The 16,047-nt window shown below is 38.1% G+C and overlaps 1 pseudogene; it reads right to left on the bottom strand.

Annotated features, from left to right (window-relative positions):
• Positions 1-1,084: 1,084 nt before the first annotated feature.
• Positions 1,085-15,608, bottom strand: LOC125752140 (elongation factor 1-alpha 1-like; annotated as a pseudogene).
• Between the last annotated feature and the right edge of the window lie 439 nt (positions 15,609-16,047).

Here is a 16,047-nt window from a genome sequence, read left to right as displayed (position 1 = left end):
TAGAGATGCAGGCAGAGGGAGAAGCAGGTTCCATGCCATGCAGGGTGCCCAACGCAGGACTCGATCCCGGGTCTCCAGAATCACACCCTGGACTGAAGGCGGTGCTAAACCACTGAGCCACCCGGGCTGCCCTACTTTCCTATTTCTTTATATGTCTTGTTATTTTTCTTGTTGTTGACAGCTAGGCATTAGAGTCTAAAAAACGCAGTAACTCTGGAGATTAAATTTTCCCACTTCCCCTAGAGTTTGCTGTTTTTGTTTTTTATTGTAGGCAATGTCTACGCTAAAGATCATAGATCTTATCTGAGCCTGAGCCTGAGCCTGTCCCTAAGCTTTCATGGTGACTTTCTAATTTCTCCCACATATGCAACTCCTTTTGAATGTTCATTTTTAATGTCTGACTCCCAAAAGAGGAACAAGAGAAAAAAAAGACAAAGGGTGCCAGCCTTTTAAATCCCCTGGATGCCACTTCAACTGAAGAAAGGTTTGCAATAATGAAGAAGGTAAAATAACAATGGCTGCCCAACTCTTTACCCACACTTCTGAAATCAGAAGCCCCAACCTGTATCAGAGAACAGATATGTTAATACTGGAGGTGACAGGATCCTTTTTGTCCACTGTGACTTCCACAAGCTACATGCAAGCTGAACCTGGAACATGGGCACAGCTTCCTGCCATGGGTCTGGGAAAGGGAGGATGGGTTGCTACTACTGTGCTAAGATGAAATTGACAGATATTAAATGAAATTTACCGTCTGAGCCTTCCTCTATCTGTTACATCAGAGTCTGCCAATGCAATAGTTGTCTAGGTATAGAAAGAGATTCCTGGTGCTTTCTACCATTGCAACTTCCCAGAATCCTATGTAGAGTAACAATAAGTAAACAAATAAATGAATATAAATGTAGGCAATAGATCTGAGCAGACATTTCACATGCAAATAAGTATAGGAAGAGATGCTTAACACCTTTAGTTATTAGGGAAATGTAAACTAAATTTACATTTAGATACTACTAAACACATAATAGAATGGCTAAAATCAAAATATCTTACAATTCTTTTTTTTTTCTCATTAAACTTTTGTTTTAATGGGTCTCAAAATTCTGTGACAGATTTTTGGTCAAGTTGTTTCCATTAAAAAGTACTGATTTTAAAAACTAATAACTTAAAACGGCCACACATGCACACACACACACAAAAATGGTCCACAAAACATTCTCCTTTCCTTCTGAAGGTTTTACGATGCATTGTTATCATTAACCAGTCTTTCACTATTAAACTTAAATGGCCAATTGACACAAACAGTTCTGAGATCATTCTTCCACCACTGATTAAGATTGGGGTGGCAGGTATTGGGGATAATATTCATTTAGCCTTCTGAGCTTTCTGGGCAGACTTGGTGACTTTGCCAGCTCCAGCGGCCTTCCTGTCCACTGCTTTGATGACACCCACAGCAACCGTCTGTTTCATGTCATGAACAGCAAAACGGCCCAGAGGAGGATAGTCAGAGAAGCTCTCAACACACATAGGTTTGCCAGGAACCATATCAACAATGGCAGCATCCCCAGATTTCAAGAACTTGGGACCATCTTCCAGCTTCTTTCCAGAACGACGATCTATCTTTTCCTTCAGCTCAGCAAACTTGCAAGCAATGTGAGCTGTGTGACAATCCAGCACAGATGCATATCCAGCACTGATTTGGCCTGGATGGTTCAGGATAATCACCTGAGCCAGCTGCTTCCATTGGTGGGTCATTTTTGCTGTCACCAGCCACGTTGCCATGACGAACATCTTTGACAGATACGTTCTTGACATTGAAGCCCACATTGTCCCCAGGAAGAGCCTCACTCAAAGCTTCATGGTGCATTTCAACAGACTTTACTTCAGTTGTAACATTGACTGGAGCAAAGGTGACCACCATGCCAGGCTTAAGAATACTAGTCTCCACTCGACCCACTGGGACAGTACCAATACCACCAATTTTGTAGATGTCTTGGAGAGGCAGACACAAGGGCTTATCAGTTGGACGAGTTGGTGGCAGAATGCAATCCAGAGCTTCAAGCAGTGTGGTTCCACTGGCATTCCCATCTTTACGGGTGACTTTCCATCCCTTGAACCAAGGCATGTTAGCACTTGGCTCCAGCATGTTGTCACCATTCCAACCAGAAATTGGCACAAATGCTACTGTGTCGGGGTTGTAGCCAATTTTCTTAATGTGGGTGCTGACTTCCTTAACGATTTCCTCGTATCTGTTCTGGCTGTAGGGTGGTTCAGTGGAATCCATTTTGTTAACACCAACAATTAGTTGTTTTACACCCAGTGTGTAAGCCAGAAGGGCATGCTCACGGGTCTGCCCATTCTTGGAGATACCTGCTTCAAATTCACCAACACCAGCAGCAACAATCAGGACAGCACAGTCATCCTGAGGTGTGCCTGTAATAATGTTTTTGATAAAGTCTCTGTGTCCTGGGGCATCAATGATGGTCACATAATACTTGCTGGTCTCGAATTTGCACAGGGAGATATCAATGGTGATACCACGTTCACGTTCAGCTTTAAGTTTATCCAAGACCCAGGCATACTTGAAGGAGCCTTTTCCCATCTCAGCAGCCTCCTTCTCAAATTTTTTGATAGTTCTTTTGTCGATCCCGCCACATTTGTAGATCAGATGGCCAGTAGTGGTAGACTTGCCCGAATCTACGTGTCCAATGACGACGATGTTGATGTGAGTTTTTTCCTTTCCCATTTTGGTTTAGGTTTAGTGGTGGTTTTCACGACACCTGTGTTCTTGGCGGCAAACCCACTGCGAAAAAGTACAATTCTTTTTTTTTTTAAAAAGATTTTATTTATATATTCATGAGAGACACACAGAGAGAGAAGCAGAGACTAGGCAGAGGGAGAAGCAGGCTCCATGCAGGGAGCTCGGTCTGGGACTCAATCCAGGATCCCAGGATCACACCCTGAGCCAAAGGCAGATGCTCAACCACTGAGCCACCCAGACGTCCCAATATCCTACTATTCTAAATGCTGTTGAGAATGGAACTGAAAGTCTCATTTGCTGCTCTGGGCATGCAGAATTATACAGCCACTTTGTAAAACAATTTGGCTGTTCTTTCAAACAAATGACCCAACAATCCCATTCCTAGGTATTTACCCAAGAGAAATGAAAACTTATGTTCATACAGAATCTTGTATACAGTGTGTATAGTAGTTTTATATTAATTACTAGAACCTAGAAGGCATCCTTCAATGGATGAATAAACGAACTATGGTATATCCTGAAAATGAAGTTCTACTCAGTAATAAAAAGGAACAAAGTATTGATTCATGCAACTACATTACTAAGTGAAAGAAATCTTAAAAACTTGTACCAGTTTGTTTAGATAATTTGTGCAAACAATGTGATTTATACTGAATATTTTCTTTCCTTCTGGGAATGGGACCTTCAGAAACTACATCACTGCATGTTTATGTTACTGATTCCCAGTAGAAACACTGGATTCCTAGGCTCAAGCAAGCTTCCCTAGGAGACAGCGGTTTGAACATGTGGTTACAATTTGATGCTAGAGGAATCAAGTGCATCCTGTAAAATTCCACTGGGATAAGACTCTTGGAAATTTGAATTTAAATTCCTCCAGACTTCATCCAATGTGCTTTTTCCTTTTGCTAATTTTCCTTTGTATCGTTTGATGTAATAAACCATGAATATAATGATTTCAGAGGCCTGTGAGTCCTTCTAACAAAACACAGAATCTGAAAGTAGTCATGGGGACCACCAATGCTATGTGCATGCATGTTAGTATACATACATTTATATTCTAGTTTTGTCTGCAGAGCCTAAAAGAAACAAGCAGGCCTTGTAGCAACAGGATCTTGAGCTGCAAATAAATACCATTTGATTTTAGGGCCAAACAGGGGAAAATACAAGATGAGACTGCATATCACATAATCCTAGAAATAAAGAAGTGCTTTTTTAAAAAAAGATGAGGATGGGGAGATCAGGGCATATCAAAAGGACACAGGATCCCATTGGCCAACACTGGAACAATTTAAACAACAAAATAATGATAATGTTGATTATATACCAGTGAGTAAAATAAATTATCCTTGAGTTCATACTGATGTAAATAAGCAAACAAACAGTGAGTGAGAAAAGAGACAAATTTTTAGAGAAGAATTCCAAGTAGGGGTGTCTAGGTGGCTCAGTTGGTTAGGTGTCTGCCTTCAACTCAGGTCATGATACTGGGGTCCTGGAATCAAGCCCCAAGTTGGGCTCCCTGCCCAGCAGGGAGTCTGTTTCTCCCTCTCCTCTGCCCCTGCCCCTGATTGTGTGCATGCTCTCTCTCTTTCTTAAATAAACAAAAGCTTTTTTTTTTAAAGGAAGAATTTCAAGTAATAAATTCAGAAAGATAAGGGAACTAGAAATTTATCCTTAGAACACCAATAATTCACCAATTCACCAATACAATTGCTACAGGCGAGATCCACAGACTAATGCTATAAGTGTAGGGCAAAATTTTAAGGAAAAACAGAATATGTGCATAGCCTTGAAATATCTACCCCAACATGTTTACTAAGAATTGTGTGCTTTTGAACATATGTCCAAAAATTCTTTGATATTTATCCTACCAAGAGGTGGAACTTAATTCCAGTTCTTGCATGCTAGATTTAGTGATTTGCTTCTATTGAATAGAATACAGAAAGGGAAAAATATTAACTGTACAGCAGAGAAGCCTGATAGGAGTACCTTAACCAAATATTCAAGGTTAACATAACCAGTAATAAATCATGTTGGTATCATGTGCCCCTAGCATGATATGATAAGAACACTTGGCTTCTATAGTGTTCTTCCTAACTCATAACCCTAGTATAATAATGACAAAATGTATTAAAATGTAGCTATGGGATTTTAATTTACGGAGGTGACTGAATGATGACATGGAGAGGCTAATACCATCGAAAGAATTTATTACAATTCCCATGCAGAAACTAATGGGGAAAGACCAGGTTTGATCAGGAGGCAGAAGTATGAACAAGGGGGAAGAATGGCCTAAAACTTTATTGTGTTTTCCATGGAACAAGAAAGACAGTACAGGATAAACAGCTTAGGAGAGGCTACTTCAAATAACATCAACTGGCTCTGAGCTGTAGGATTAGGCTGGTATCTGGCCCTTGGTGATTTAAAACAGAGGAAGAAATTGGCTTGGTATGTGAGAGTTAGATAAAGGAGGTGGTTGAGAGTATGGACCAGAATTGGTTAGAGGGTTTGTAATGTGATTTTCATGTACCTGTGAATTCTGGATCACAGGGGAGATATAAAGATCTCTAGCTGTTAGTTTGGCCCTGTGATCAAAAGATGCCAAACAGATGAATATAGGATCCAAAAAAACAAAACAAAACAAAACAAAAAATGAAAAACATCACATGCACTCATATTGAGGAACATTCTACAAAATATTTTAAACAGTACTCTTCAAAACTTTCCAAGTCATGAAAAACAAGAAAAACACTGAGAAACTGTCACATATTGGAGGACACTAATGAAAAAGAATGGTGTGGTATCCAAAATTGGATCTTGAAACAAAACCAGAAAATCAATGGGACAAGTCAAAGAAAATTTCCACTTTAGTAACAATATTGTGCTAATATGAATTTCTTACTTTAGATAAAGGTACAATGATTATATAAGATATAAACATTAGGTATGGAAACTATTCTATCTTCACAACACTTTTATAAACTTAAAATTCATTCAAAATAAATTAAATGGGTAAAATAAAAAACTTTGCCTTGACTCCACATATGACTCTATTATTACATTTCTCTCCTTCCTATCTTGGCAAAAATCGATTGACAATCTAATCTTGATTTTTTTTTAATAATGTCATTGTTGATAGTTTTTTAGCACAAAAATATTCAGGAGTTTTAAAATAATTGTTCAATTTATTAAAATTACCAATTCAAAATTCCTATTATTCCTGAAGAGTTTTTTTAACCCCTTCAGAGTTTTAATTTAGGTAAATTTACATATTAAAAATATACGTCTTCATTTAAAACATGATGACTTTTGATAAATGCATATACCCAGGTAATCCATGTTTGTCTAGATATAGAACATTTTCATCACCCAGAAAAGTACTCTTTGCCTTTTCTCACTCCTCTTCCAGAATAAATAGTTTTTCTGATTTTATTCCACCATAGATTGGTTTTCCCCATTCTGGAACATCATATAAAGTACATTACAATATGAATTATTTTGTGTCTGGTTTCTTCCATTTAGCATAATGTTCTGGCCTCTGTCACTCATCCATATTGCTATGGTTATCAATAGTTTGTTCCATTTTATTACTTTTAGCATTGGAACACTATAATTAATAAACAGCAGTTTGTTTATCCAATAAACAATGATGAACTTTTATATTATTTCCACTTTTTAGTTACTATGAGTGAGGTGCTATCCATTTCCACGTGCAAGTCTTTTTGTAGACATATGATTTCATTTGGAGAGAAAAATATCTAAACTTGGAATTGTTATGTATTATGAAAAATTGTCAAACATTTCCCACAGTGGTTGTACCATTTTACAATTCCACAAGCAATGTATGCAAGTCACACATCCTGACCAACATTTGATCTTTTCAGGTTTTAAATTTTTAGTTATTCTAGTGGGTCAATAGTGGTTTTTCACTGTAGCTTTACTCTTGCATTTCCCTGATGACTAGTGATATTAAGTACTCATGCAACTTATCAGGCATTTATGTATTTTCCTTTGTGAAGTACTCGTTCAAGTTATTTGCCCATTTTTTATTGTTTGTATTTATTATTAAGTAGGATTCCTTTAATTAATAGGAATATGTCATTTGCCATATACTTATAATAGACTTTCTTTTTTTTACAAAAGTTTAGATTTACAGAAAAATTGAGAATATGGTGTAGTTTCCATATACTCCCTCACCAGTTTCCCCTATTATTAACATCTTGCATTAGTATTATAATTTGTTACAATTAATAGACTCGTATTATATTATTATTAATATATTATATGTTAATATATTATTATAATATTATAATATATATTATTTATATTATATATATTAATATATTATAATGTCCATAGTTCACTCAGATTTCCTGAGATTTTATTTTTTTGTTTTTACCTAATGTATATTGCTGTTCCACAATCCTATCCATGATACTACACTGTATTTACTTGTCTCCTTGGGCTTCTCTTGGCTGTGAGTTTCTTAGGTTTCCTTTATTTTGATAATCTTTACGGTTTTGAGGAGCACTGGTCAACTATTTGTAGGATGCTCCTCTAGTGGATTCGTCTGATGTTTTCTCATGATTAGTCTAGGGATATGGGTTTGGAGATGAAGACCACAGTAAAGTGCTGTTTTCTTCATACATATCAAGGTACATTATGATTATGGCTTATCACTGTTAGTATTGACCTTGATCACCTGCTGAGATAGTACTGTCAGACTTCTGCCCTGTAAGGTCACTCTTTTTCCCCCTTTCCATATTCCACTCTTTGGAAGGTAATCACTTATGCACAGTGGGGAGTTATGCTCTTTTATGGCAAAGCTGCTACATAAATCTTTTAGAATTTTTCCATAAGGGATATTTGTCTCTTTTCCCTTATTCACTTCCCTATTCAATCTTTACTTAATCTCTATAGACTTGTGATATTTCCTTGCTAACTTGTGATATTTCCTTGCTAACAGAGAAAGGAGGTGATTTTATAGATTGTAATAGTTACCTTCTCTTATCACATCTTCATTTCTTCCTGGATCGCCCCCGCCCCAAGCTCCTAAATGATCCCTTTTAATGCAAACATTATGTTTCATTTTAGTGCTGTGAAGCTGTATGGATTTTAACAAATACATAATGTGTTTGTATCATACAGAATAGTTTCACAGCCCTAAAAATATTGCCTGTCTTCAACTATTGAACTCCCTTCTTCCCCAAAAGCCTTGGGAACAACCAATCTTTTGCTGATTGTATGGTTTTCCCTATTTCAGAAAGTCATGTAACTGGAATCATTTTCAGACTGGATTCTTTCACTTGACAATATACATCTAAGATTTATCCATGTCTTTTAAATGGTGGATAGTTTTTTTGTTTTGTTTTGTTTTGTTTTGTTTTGTCATTGAGTCAATATTCGATATGAAAATACTACAGGTGTTTTATCCATTCACCTGTTGAAAGGTATCTTAGCTACCTTTTCTTTTTTTATTATTTCCCATCACTCTGTAGCCTGACTATTCATTTTGATAAGAAGTTTTACATTTGATTAAGTTTAACATATGATTTTTGTATGGTTATTGCTTTCTCTGTCTTCTAAAAGTTCTTTGCCTACTCCCAGAGTACATGATATGGTTAAATTTGGGTTCGTTATTTGTTCCTATTTACCCCATCTGACTCTTTTCAAATTGGTGATATATACTTAATCTAACATATCCAAAATATCATTTCAACATGTAACTAATATAAAACATTATTAGATATTTTACCTTCTTTTTTCAACTTTGAGATATAATTGACAAATGTAAAAAAAACTAAAGTGTACATCATGATGATATGATATACATCATTTAAAAAAATTCCTCTCATCTAATTAATTTTGCATATTTATGTTTTTGGGGTTTTTTTTCCCTTTGGGTGAGAACATTTAAGTTCTACTCCATACAATACAGTGTTATTAACTATAGTCACCATGTTATACAATAGATCCCTAGACTTTATTCATCTTATAGGTAAAAGTTTGTGCCCTTTTACCAACTTCCCCACCCCACCCCCTATCCCCTGGCAATAATATTCTACTCTCTGTTTCCATGAGTTTTACTTTTTTTGGTTCCACACATAATAGAATCTAAATACAGTATTTGCCCTTTTCCATTTGGCCTTCTTCACTTAGGATAATGTCCTCAAGGTCCATCTGTGACGTATATACATTTCACATCTTCTTCATCCACTCACCTCCTTGAGGGACACCTACATTATTTCCATATATCAACAATGTGAATAATATTGCAATGAACACAAGAGTACATGTATCTCTTTAATATCCTGTCTTCATTTTCTTTGGATATATACCCAAAAGTGGGATTTCTGTATCATAGGGTAGTACTATTTTTAATATTTTGTAAGAACCGCCATGCTGTTGTCCACAGCAGTTGCACCATTTTACATTCCCAGCAATGGTGCACAAGGGTTCCTCTTTTCCATATCCTTGCCAAGACTTGTTATCAATTGTCTTTTTGAGGATAACTATTCTAATGAGTGGGGGTACTATCTGTGATTTTGTATTTCCCTGATGATTAGTAACGTGGACCTTTTTATGTACCTGTTGGCCATTTGTATGTCTACTTTGGGAAATGTCTATTCTGTGCTTTTGCCCATTTTTAAAAATCAGGTAATTTTTCTGCTATTGAAGTGAGTTCTTTATATATTTTGGATGTTAATCCCTTATTAGATGCTTGACTTACAAATATTTTCTCCCATTACATAGGTTGTCTTCTCTTTTTGTTGATGGCTTCCTTTCCTGTAGAAGCTTTTTAGTGTAATGTAGTCCTACCTTTTAATTTTTATTTCCTTTGCTTTTAGTGAAAAATCCAAATATCATTGCCAAGACCAATGTCAAGAGCTAATCCCCTCTGTTTTCTTCTAGATATTTACCAGCTTGGATCTTATGCTCAAACCATTAGTCCATTCTGAGTTATTTTTGTGTGTCATGAAAGATAGAGTCCTAATTTCATTCTTTTGCATGTGGCTACCCAGTTTTTCCAATACCACTTATTGAAAAGATTATCCTTTACCCGTTGTATATTCATGCCTCCTTTGTCATAAAATAATTGGCCATATAGACATGGTTTTATTGCTAGGCTCCTTCTCTAGTCCATTGATCTATGTGTCTGTTTTTATGCCAATACCACAGAGTTTTAAGTACTATAGCTTTGTAATATAGTTTGAAATCAAAAAGTGTGATACCTCCAGCTTTGTTCTTCTTTGTCAGGGTTGCTTTGGCTACTTGGGGTCTTTTGTGGTTCCATGCAAATATAAGGAGTTTCTCTTTATGTGAAAAATACCATTGGAATTTTGATAGGAATTGCACTGAATCTGTAGATTGCTTTGGGTATCATGGACATTTTAATAATATTAATTCTTGCAATCCATGAGCACAGAAAATATTTCCATTTATTTGTGTCTTCTTCAATTTCTTCAATGAACATCATACAGTTTTCAGCATATAGGTCTTTCATCACTTTGGTTAAGTTTATTCCTAAGTATTTTATTCTTTTTTATGCAATTATAAATAAATAATTTTCATAATTTCTCTGACAGTTCATTGCTAGTGTATAGAAACAATTATTTTTCTATATTAATTTTGTGTCCTGCAACTTTACTGAATTCATTATTCTAACATTTTTATGGTAGAGACAACTTTAGGGTTTCCCATAGGTAATATGATGTCATCTGCAAATAGAAATAATTTTACTTCTTTTTCAATATGGATGCCTTTTATTACTTTTTCTTACCTACCTTCTCTAGTTAGGACCTCCAACACCATGTTAAATAAAGATGGTGAGAGTGGGTATCCTTGTCTTGTTCCTGTTCTTAGAGGAATAGCTACAGCTTTTCACCAGTAAGATATGAACTGTGGGCTTGTTATATATAGTCTTTATTATATTGAGGTACAATCACTCTATATGCAGTTTGTTGAGTTTCTATCATGAATTCATGTAGAATTTTTCTGCATCTACTGAGATGACTATAATTTTTATACATCATTGTGTTAATGTAGTATATCCTATTGATTGATTCACAGATTTGAACCATCTTTGCATCCCTGGAATAAACCCCACTTGATTATGCTGTATGATCCTTTTAATATACTATTGAGTTTAGTTTGTTGATATTTTGCTAAGGTCTTTTTTGCACCTATGTTCATTAGATACAGCAACTTATAATTTTTTCTTATACTGTGGTTGTCTAATTTTGGTATTAGGTGTTCTCATAAAATGAGTTTAGAAGTAACTCCTCAATTTTTTGAAAAGCTTGAGAAAAATTGATATTAACTCTTCTTTAGATACTTGATAGAATTCACCAGTGAAGCCATTTAGCCCTGGACTTTTCATTGTTGGGAGGTTTTGAGTACTGATTCAGTCTCCTTACTAGTAATTGGTTTTTTAGACTTTCTATTCTCTATGATTCAGTCATGGTACATTGCATGTTTTTTGGATTTATCTGTGTTTTCTAGGTTGTCCAACTGTTTGGAGTATAATTGTTTATAGTAGTCTCTCAGTTGTAATGCCTCCTATTTCATTTATAATTTTCTTTTAGTCTTCCATTATTTTTTCTTGGTACATCTAGGTAAAGGTTTTTCTGTTTGCTTATATTTTTTAAAAACCCAGCTTTTAGTTTTACTGATTTTTTCTATTGTTTTTCTGCCTTTATTTCATTTATTTCTACTCTGATCTCTGTCATCTCCTTCCTTCTATTAACTTAAGCTTAGTTCTTTTTTTTTTTCTGCTTCCTTGAGGTATAAAGTTAGGTTATTTGAGACCTTTATTTTTTCTTAATGTAAGCATTAATCACTATAAACTTCCCCTTTAGAACTATTTTTGCAGCATTCCATTTGTTTTGGTATTTTGTGTTTCCATTTTCACTGTCTCAAGATATTTTTTTATTTCTCCTTGACCCATTGGTTTTTCAGTAACATGTTGCTTAATCTCCACATATTTGTGAATTTTTCAGTTTTCTTCTTGTAATTCTTTGTAGGTCCATACCTTTATTGGTCAGAAAATAAGCTTGATATGATTTCAGTCTTCTTAGATTTACTGACTTGTTTTGTGGTCTCACAGATGATCTATCCTGGAGAATGTTCCATATGCACTTGAGAAGAATGTGTTTTCTGCTACTGTTAGTTGGAATGTTTTACACATGTCTGTTAAGTCCATCTGGTCTTATGTGTGTATAAATCCATTGCTTCCTTATTGATTTTCTATTTTTTTCTTTTTAAAGATTTTATGCATTTATTTAACATAGGGACAGAGAGAGCGCAAGCAAGCACAAGCAGGGGGAGCAGCAGAGGGAGAGAGAGAAGAAGGATCCCCACTGAGCAGGGAGCTGATGCAGGGCTCAATCCTAGGACTCCAGGATCATGACCTGAGGTCAGACACTTAATGGACTGAGCCACCCAGGTGTCTCCTCATTGATTTTCTAAATGGAAGATCTATCCATTGTTGAAATTGGGGTACTGAAGTCCCCAACTATTAACGTATTACTGTCTATTTCTCCTTTTAGGTCTATTAATATTTGCTTTATGTATTTAGTATTCCTATGTTGGATGCAAAAACATCTAGAAATGTTATGTCTTCTTTTTGGATTGACGCCCATATCATTATATAATTTTGTCACTTATTATACTCTTTGTCTTAAAGTCCATTTTGTCCGATATATAAGAATGACTACCCCATCTTTCTTTTGATTTCTATTTGCATGGATTATCTTTTTTCAACCCTTCACTTCAGTCCATGTGTGTCCTTAAGGCTGGATTAAACCTCTGGCTTTATCTTTAATAATCATTTATGTGATGATTCACAAAATGTCCATTTCTATTTAAGACATATATTTTCCCCAGAGGAACCTTAAATTCAATCTGCCCAAAAGTCCATTCAACTTTTCCTGGAAATTTGCTTTTTCTGTTATATTTTCTATCTCAATGAATGGTAGCATCATTCTGCCAGTTTTTTTATTGTATCCTCCCTCATACCCTGTGTCTCCCTTCCCATTTGACCTCTCAACATTTAATTACTTATATTATTTCCATTTTTCTATGTAATTCTCTTGAATCCATCCTATGTTCTCATAGTCACCACCTTTGTTTAACAACATAACTAATCCTTCCTAATTGGTTTCTTATTTCCAGTATTTTCTCCTCCCCCCCAAATCTTCCACATCATAACCAGAATAGTCTTTCTAAATAAAAACTACATTCCTGTTATTTTCTTATATGTACCATTTCAATGTCTATTTTAATCAACTTCAGCCATATCTTTTTACAGTATTTACCAGTCACACTAAACAATTTGAGGTCCAGGATGATACCACAATTTTCTCATCTATACCTCCAATCCCTCTGCCTAAGGTGCCGTTTCCAAAACCCTCCTCGTTGCTAGCTTTTACTCAATTATCTCATGTCAGAATAATGCATTCACCCCTAGGGAAGCAGTCTGGAAATCTTCTAGACTGAGATGTCTAATGTGATAGCCACTAGTCATAAATATCTACTGAGCGCTTAAAATATGGGTAGTTTGAATTGAGATGTACCCTACACCAGATATTGAAGACCCAATTTTAAAAATCATAAAGTTCTTAACAATTTTATATTGGTTACATATGAGATATTTTGGGTGTATCGGGTTAAATAAAATACATCACTGAAATCTGTTTTATATATTTTTAAAAATTTTTTAAATGTGGCTACAACAAAACTCAAAATAACATGTGGCTTACATTATATTTCAATTGGACACTACCTAGACTAGATGAGGATGAGACTCTTCTTTCAGTACCCTGGAGTTATTTCTTTAATAGTATTTATCTGTTAAAATTGCTAAACCATATCCTCCAGTGGACTGCAAGCACCTAATGCATAAAGGGCTGTCTTGATCAACATGGTAATTCCAGTGCTAAGGGTACTAAAATAAAAAGAGTGAATGCCCATTATTCATACATCTCATATTTGTGAATTTTCTTATGCCTTCAGTTTTCTTGTAATCAGTACTAGCAGTGCTTTTACCGTCATTCATGGACAGGCACAGAACAACAAAAGGGAGAAGTCATCCAATGTATATTTTCCTAGCTGAGGTCCAACAAGGTGATGTTCTGCCCTCTTGTTGCAGCTGTCAAATTAAACAAGTGTTTCCTGTCAGTCTTTTCGTGCCACTTCTCACATTTTTGTGACTTTTGCTGGTGACATAGCTATTTAAAATGTCCCTGAAGCATTAGTGCTAAAATGCTGTCTAGTGTTTTGAGCACAAGAAGACTGTGATGTGCCTTGCAAAGAAAATCCACGTGTTGGATAAGCTCCTTTCAGTGACATTAGAGTGCTGTTGGCTGTGAATTAAATGTTAACATGGTCTTAAACTGAAATGCACATTAAATGAGGTGCTATAGGGGATCCCTGGATGGCTTAGTGGTTTAGCACCTGCCTTCGGCCCAGGATGTGGTCCTGGGGTCTCGGGATCCAGTCCCGCATTGGGCTCCCTGCATAGAGCCTGCTTCTCCCTCTGCCTGTGTCTCTGCCTCTCTCTCTCTCTGTGTCTCTCATGAATAAATAAATAAAATCTTTTAAAAATAAAAATAAAAATAAATGAGGTGCTATATAGGTCAGCCGACAAAAATGTGACCAGAGGCTCGCAGGAACCTAACTCGGCATTTCCCCTAGGAACGATGGTTCAACATTTGCTGATGCAGTATCCCAGCAACTTCCCTCCAACTGTATTTTTTGAATGAATGAAGCTGAATCATCTGATTCCAAATCTACATTTCACGTGAATGCAGTAATGGTGGTAGCTGAAGCAGTGAATGTGGAGCCAAACCGCCTAGAGTTCAACCTTAGCTGTCCGATTTCCTAGCTCTCTGATTTTAGGCAAATTCCTTTCCTCTGCTTTTTTTTCCCCCCTCACAATGAAAAATGTAGATAAAACAGTAGTTGTCAACGGTTACCACGGGCTGGGCATAGCGGGGAGGAGGGATTGACCACGAAGAGGCAGGAGGAAACTTTTGGAATGAGGCAAATATTCTTAACTTGATTAGAGAGTGGTTAGTTCCGCCACGGCCTACGTTTCTCAAAACTCACAGAACTTTTACTTCGTATAAACCATAACTTAAAGTCGAGGCTGAAAGAAAGCAACAGTTACGATGAAAGGAATAACGCCCGTAAGACATGTCATGCCCTCCCCGCTGACATAAATGCCAGCCATCATTCCAGCAACACTAGACTGGGGGAAGTCGGGCAGCGCGAGGGAAAGCAGAGTGGACTCAGGAACCGGGTTCTGACTCTTTCGAACATTAGCTCGGGGCTGAATTCAGTTTACGGGACCCGACTTGCTTGTTATAAAGGTTAAATTCGAGGCGTGTGAAATATCGGTGTGACACGTAGAGCCCCACACATAGGGATGTGAAAAGGGGCACAGGCTCTTCGCCAGAGAGAGCAGCACAGACCTACAGGGCCCCATAAACCAGCCCCCAGAGGCAGTGCGCTGTGAGGCGGGGCACAGAGGAGCACGTGTCTGCTGAGGTCCCTGGTCCCTAACCCTAGTGGGGTCCCTACTGGCTCCCGGGGGCTTATGAAGACAATCCAAGGGCTCTAACCTGGGAGGGGGTGGACGTACCTCAGACTCAAAATGCCAGCGCCAAGAGGAAGGAAGGGGCGAGCTCGGGAGGGCGGCGTGGGCCCGAGCCCGCGATGCACACCGAGCCGCAGGGCTGACACCCAACCAGCTGCACGACGGCCCCAGGCGGAAGGACAGGCTGGGGCACCTCGTGCTGCGGGTTGGTCTCGCAGGGCCCACCCCCGGGGGTGCTGCGGACCCGTCCGGGCGCCCGGGGGTGGGGGGGCGATTCCTGCCAGAACCTCATCACCGGTCACCCAGCCCCGCCCTCGGGCTCGGCCTCGAGGCAGCGCCCACCTGCGCCTGCGGTTGCAGCTCCACGTTCCCGCCACCACCACGCAGGGCAGCCCCGTTGAAGTCGCGTGCGTCGCGCGACCTGAGGCCGTCACGTGACAACCGCCAGGCCCCTGAAGGGCCGGGGCCGCCACGCGCGCGCTCGGGCTCACCGTTGACTCCGACGGGGACCCCGGGCGCCCCGAACCCAGAAGTTCGCAGGCCCTGAGAAAGTGCTCACTTCACGCCGGAAGTGCACTAATCCGCAGCACGTGGGGTTGCCAGGGCGCGCTTCACGTGACGGGGCGGGGCCTCGGGACCCGCGTGGCCAATGGTGGCGCGGGGGGCGGGGCCTGTGACGCGCCGGGACCTATCC

The sequence above is a fragment of the Canis lupus genome, chromosome 34 (assembly GCF_003254725.2).
Source record: "Canis lupus dingo isolate Sandy chromosome 34, ASM325472v2, whole genome shotgun sequence".
Lineage (NCBI taxonomy): Eukaryota > Metazoa > Chordata > Mammalia > Carnivora > Canidae > Canis > Canis lupus.
This window is presented reverse-complemented; position numbering and strand designations above follow the sequence as displayed.